We start from the raw sequence: 6,735 nt of genomic DNA on the forward strand, positions 1-6,735 counted from the left end.
CAAAATTAAATACTTCCACTGAATTACAACAACTATTTGCTTCCAAAGCTTCCAAATTATTTATAATATTTGCTGGCGTGTCAGTGTATAAACAAACATCAGAAGATTGACCCACTTGAAGCTCCTCAAGCCTGTCCACAGTATTAATATTGACAGAAAATGTATCAACAACTTGCTTTTCTGATGCATTACTATGATCAGGAACTAGATTTACTTCTGAAGTCTCAGGGTTAGCATCAATGTCATTATCAGATGATATCACCTCTGTCCAAGGAAATAAACTAGGTACAGCTCCAGGTGCTAGTCGCGGTCGCCGATATGGTGACTGAAAGTATTTACAAAACATTTAAAAAATGTTCATTAATTTTTTTTTAAAATCATCAGTATAATTATTGATAAGAAAATTAACTTACTACTCCCCAGAACTTCTCCTTCTGGACCTAACAACTGTCGACTTCGAATTATATCTCCAGCTAAAAATGTTTGTCACAAACCACTTGTGTTTTTGAAACTAATGTGTTGGGTCTTTTATTGCAATTTGCCACTGCTCCTTTAATTTTTCATCTTTGGGCACAGAAAAAATGAACTTTTTCAAAGTTCGATTTGTAACCAGAAGTACATCCTGGTACTAAACAACCCGGCATGTTCTTAATATATATTTCTCATTTTAAATCACTCAATACAAGGTTTAGCTCAAAGTTTTGATTATTTTTATTTATTTATTGATAAATTATTAATAGAAATCATACGCGTTTGCTATTTCATTTATTCAGTTCTAATATTATTATTTTTATTTAAAGTTTAGTGTGCTCCGCATGAAATAGCAGCTTGTAATCAGCTGTCGTGCAACTAGACTACTAGCGCCCTCAAAAAGAACTAAAATCTTGTGACATACTAGTTTACTCTTTTTACTTTATCGCTCGTTCTAGCCCCAGGGGGCTGATACGAATATTAAGTCATTAAAAGAAATAATCTCAAAAAAAAAAAAAAAATTAATATTCATCAATTAATTATAATATATTCAAATATATTTTCACAGTAAAGTCTTTTAATAAATAGTATTAAGATTTTTTAACAAGACATCCTAACCTAACCTATTTGTTTACTTCATGACGAATCACATGTAGAGATTTTAAATAATAAAAATAAATAAATATTCGATTGAATTTATGAAATCATAGTCTTTATTTTTAACAAATGCGTCCCTACATTGTCTGGTTTTCTGCTTCTGTTTTCATTTTATTAAATAATGTCTAACTCTTATCGATTCATTTGTGAAATTTTTAAATTTAAGTGCATAAAAATTAACATCCACTCGGATAACAACAGTTGTAGACTTTGTATTTCAAAATATAGTTCCGACAAAATTCAATTTTACTTAATTATTTATTCAATTAATTACTGATCAATACTTGTTAGTTAGTTGATTAATGAATTTTCTTTATATTACATGTAGATAAATATTCATTACATACTAAGAAACATTTATTAGTATTTAATAAAATTTTTATTAGTATTTAAGGAAATTTAATTAATATTTAATAAATTTTTATTTGGGATTAGCCAAATAAACGTTTTATTAAATAGTAATAAAATTTCATTACTATTAAATAAAATTGTCTCTCAGTGTTAGCTAGATATCAGACATGGACAGGTCTGATCAGGTCTGAGCGTATTTAAGGCTTCAGACATGAACAGACATGAGCAGGCATGAACAGGTCTGATCAGATCTGAACGTATTTAACGCTACAGACATGAACAGACATGAGCAGGCATGAACAGGTCTGATCAGGTCTGAGCGTATTTAATGCTTCAGACATGAACAGGCATGAACAGGTCTGATCAGGTATAATTTCAGGCCTGATCATACATGAACAGGCCTGCTCAGGTCTAATTTCAGGCCTGATCAGATATGAACAGGTCTGCTCAGGTCTAATTTCAGGCCTGATCAGATATGAACAGGTCTGATCAGTCCTGATCATTTTTTCCCGGGCCATTAAAATATTAAATAATTTTTAGACTCGGTGAAAAATAATTAACCTTATGTAAGACTCGAGGTTTATATTTTGTATATCACTCATATTTATTTATACATCTACAAGTAATAACCCGACAATGACTACGGAATGAGACAGTTAATGAAAGCCAATATAATTAAGGGATGACAATGACTAGGTGACGTTGTACTAGGACCCATCGCGTGAGGTCCTCATGAAGGGTGGCGTCTGAATGCCCCTAACAATCTCTCTCGTAGTCCTCTCAACCCTCGTTGAGTGGGGGCGAGTCTTGTCACGGGCTGGGGGTAAGACCTTACGTCACAGATCTCGGGCCTCACGATACTCGACAGCCGTCAGCCTCGGCAATAAGAATAGCGTTGCTTACACTTACATTTATCCTAACCCCCGGGAAAAAATGATCTGATCTGATCAGATATGGGCATGAGTCTTCAGGTCTGATCAGATATGAAAAATGACCGGGTCTGATCAGACCTGGCCAGGCATGTTCATGTCTGATCAGATCTGCTCATGTCTGACTCGGTCAGGTCCATAAACGAAAAAAAAAAAGATTGGTGCCGACGGCGATTCGAACCATGTACTTTGCGCTCTTCACACTTATACTTTACCTGTTGACCCAATGACTTATCTTAACTCTAGTGAACCTTTCAAACTACTTTAAGTAATTTAAATTTTATACATGACTTATCCTTATAGTTAACGGAGTTCTATACTTAATTTATTAATTATTAATAATTAATTATACACAGTAAAAAATTTCGCGCCATTGCGTCAAAAAATTTTGTGTTAAAAATTTTTATGTTAAATATTTAACACTTTTTTGTGTTGATTTAACAGAATAAATGTTAAATTTACACATAAAAGTGTTAAATATTTAACACAAAAATTTTTAACACTAAGATTTTTGACGCAATGACGCAATGACATAGACAGCTATGTATTTTTTTCGCTCCATTAACATATGGTTCTATGTAAAGTAAAAAAAAAAATTTCTTCAAGGTTCATTCCGTAATTATAATTTTATTGTTTTCTTTTAAAATTGAAGTTTTATTTAATTAAAACGTATAGGAAATGAAGAATTATTTGTGTGTTCTACAATTTAGCAGCCTTTTGACACTACTGCAATCGACCAAGGCGTAGCTTAAGATAATAACAGACACCTTGAAAGAACTTATCGCCTATCGATATCAACTGATATATTTTGGTATTTTCACGCTATTGAACTCAAACTTTTACTAAATAATCTTATTTTTCGCGTATTCAATGGAACACAGTAAAAAATTTTATGTCATTGCGTCAAAATTCATCGTTAAAAATCATCGTTTTGGCATGGAAAATTAAAAAGTTCATGCTTATATAAGCCGAAATTTTTGATGAAAGTTGTACATTTAAAATTTATAAGGGGATAGAAACTGATACGTCACACGGAACAAATTAATTTTAAAAATAGAACTGCAGTCTATAGTTCGATAAAATTTTTCTTCCAGACTTAAAATATCATTTAAGAGGGCAAATCATGCATGAACAGTTCTTGTCAGCTGATATATGGAGTTTTAATCCTTATCTATTTTAGGCTAGATCAGACATGATCAGACATGGACACGCTTGATCAGGTCTAAGCGTATTTAACGCTTCAGACATGAACAGGCATGGACAGACATGAGCAGGTATGAACAGGCTTGATCAGGTCTGAGCGTATTTAATACTTCAAATATGAACAGGTATGGACAGGTCTGAGTGTATTTAACACTTCAGACATGAACAGGCCTGATCATACATGAATAGGTCGGATTTCAGGCCCAATCAGATATGAACAGGTCTGATCAGTCCTGATCATTTTTTCCCGCTAATACTTTTGATACTATATATATATCTATCTCAATCTCTCGAAGCCTATACCCCTGATTAAAAATACTCATTGAAAAATATCGAAAATGATGAGATTTGAATTGTTTTCAATAATCCTAATTTTTTTTTTATGTATTTATAAATATACAGTTTACATGAAGCGACTGTTCATTTTTTCAATACTTTTCAATAAGTATTTTTATTCAGGGACTTTTCAGAAGTTTCACTTCTACCGTGTGTGACTTGCGCACACACACATTTTTTTTTTTATATTTCGTCACAGAGATATATTGTTCCTAGGATATTTTGTCCGGAGATATTAACGCAAGTAACTGTATATCTCATATATGTAGATTAGGGTGCTTCGTTTGTGATGAAAATTGTTTTTTTCTTACTCCATTCACGAAATATTGCTGTCATAAAAAAAAGTTCTCACAAAAAATAGGCTCTTAATTTCAATTCTAAGTACTCGCAGAATGAATTTTAAAATTTTCCATTTGATTAACACGTAAATTTATATTTTTATTTTTCAGTTATCTATTACTTCGCGACATTAAATGTTACTTCATCGGCCATAGGTGGAAATTGTAGGCATATCTTTATTATTTGAAAGTGTCTATAGCTAAGTTATGTTCTCTAAACCGTCTCACCGCTAAAAAATTCTCAAGTCGATTTTTGTTTAAATTTATTATTTTTTTTTCAATTTTTCTCGTAAAGCACTGATTTTACAACCAAATTGTAAAAAAACTTTTCGATAGGAAATTGATTTTTCTACAAATCACGTTCGATCAGTCATACCCGTAGAGTCCCTGGCGGTTTCGGCGACACGGTGAAAGCACGGTCGAATGACGGTTGTTTTACGGTCGTTTCACCGTATAAAGTTCGTTCTTACCGAGCGATCTGTCAGTCAACATCGGATACCGTTGTGAACGATATCTACTATAAATTTATTGAATATTTACGGTGCATACGCAAGTGAATCTACGACGTTATGACCGACACTGTACGCTCAACATACTGTCGAAATACGATAATTTTACGCTACTGTCACGGACAATAAAATAAAAAAAAATATTTCGAGCAGACCGGGGCTCGAACCCGGCTTATCTAGTTGCGCGCCCGAGACTTTACCAGTTTGGCTATCTGAGACATTGCTTGAAACGATAATATCAGTCACCTCATAAAGTGTCAAAACCAAATTATTTTTTTTCATTGTACAGATAAAAATAGCTTAAATAAATTTATATTTTTTCCATGACTTCAAAATAATAATCGTAATAAATGATTCAAATTTTTGATGATTACGAAAATCTTGATTTCGAAATTACGGTGAAATTATTAACTGTATAAAAAAAGATCTGAAAAAGAAATTGTTAAAAAAAAATATCTCATAATAATTTTTCTTGATAACAAACCATTTTTCCGTAATTTTGAAATTAAAGTTTTCGTCTCTAAAAAAAATAAAAAAACTCAAATCTTTAATAATGGATTCTAATTTTGGAATTACGGTGAAAATATTAGACGTGCAGAAAATATTTCAAGTTAAGTTGAAAATAAATTATAATTTATTAATTAATTAATTGTTGAATAAAATATCAAACGATTGAAAAAAAAAAACAATATTATTATATTTTTCATAAACAAAAATTATTATGGTTTTTCATTTAAGACTATGAAAAAAATACAACACTTGTTCCTGACTTACCGACATTATACGCTCGTTTCACTTACAGACTACTGTGCATCCACCACCGAGTTACGGTTTTTTGACAATTTATATGTTTTCAAATGACTGTTAAATGACAGACGATCGATCGATGATCTAAGATTTTTATTCAGATAAAAAATTGGAGAAGTCAAGTAAAAATTTGGTTTTTCCAAGAGTGAAGTATGATAACTATACAGAATAAAAATCATAAAGTAAGAGTGAAAAACTTTCACAATGATACTCGTCGTTCACTGTCAAACGATGGCCGTTCGGTAGTCAAGTGACGGTCATTCGACGATCATTTGTCGACACTGTGATTTCACGGTACATTCACCGTCGTTTCACGATCATTTTATCGTGACCACGAATCTGCCAGGGGTTGATTGTTTTCTAGATAAATCTGATTAAATATCTTAAAATTCGAAAAATTATAATTACATTCGACAATTTCGCAGTATTTAATGAAATAATTACTGGGAATGTTAATTTTTTTTCAATTCTAACCAAAATTTTATTGGAAATTTGTCATAAGTAATTCCCTTAAAATTTGAGCCCTCAATAGTAGCCCTTTTTTCATAGCGAAAAGTTAGAAATAAAAATGTTTGAATAAAATCAAGTTTATCCTCTCGTATAATCGTTTGCATGCATACATATTAAACAAGCTTCCTTACAGTCAGCACTCAAAAACGTTTAATTCTGAGTAAATTTCATTTCAGACCAATACGATAGCAAAAGTTGTATCTAAGCTATAAAAATAAAAAAAATCAAAGTTTACGTGTATTTTAAATATGAAATCTTCTCACACAATCTTCGAATTTTAAAATGTTTAATCAGATTTATCTCGAAAATAATCAACTTTTCTATAAAATTGTATAAAACCCAATGAAAGTTCATTAGTTTTATATAACTTTGAGCGGCACTAAATTTTATTTTAGTTTACTTGATATTTCTGTTGTAGTATTAGTAGTTTTCGCAGCAAAATCAAAACCACGAAGGTTTGGCTATTATGTTAATAATTTCAAAACTAAAACTAATTTAGTGTTAGTGTAAAAAAAATCTTATAGCGAGTGTTGAAAGGATAAAGTTTTAAATTAATTGAAATAAAATTTTAGACACATGTTTTTTCAAACGAATGCATTAATCAAATTTAATATAAATTAGTTT

Source organism: Cotesia glomerata, linkage group LG8 (assembly GCF_020080835.1).
Source record: "Cotesia glomerata isolate CgM1 linkage group LG8, MPM_Cglom_v2.3, whole genome shotgun sequence".
In the NCBI taxonomy this organism is placed as follows: Eukaryota; Metazoa; Arthropoda; class Insecta; order Hymenoptera; family Braconidae; genus Cotesia; species Cotesia glomerata.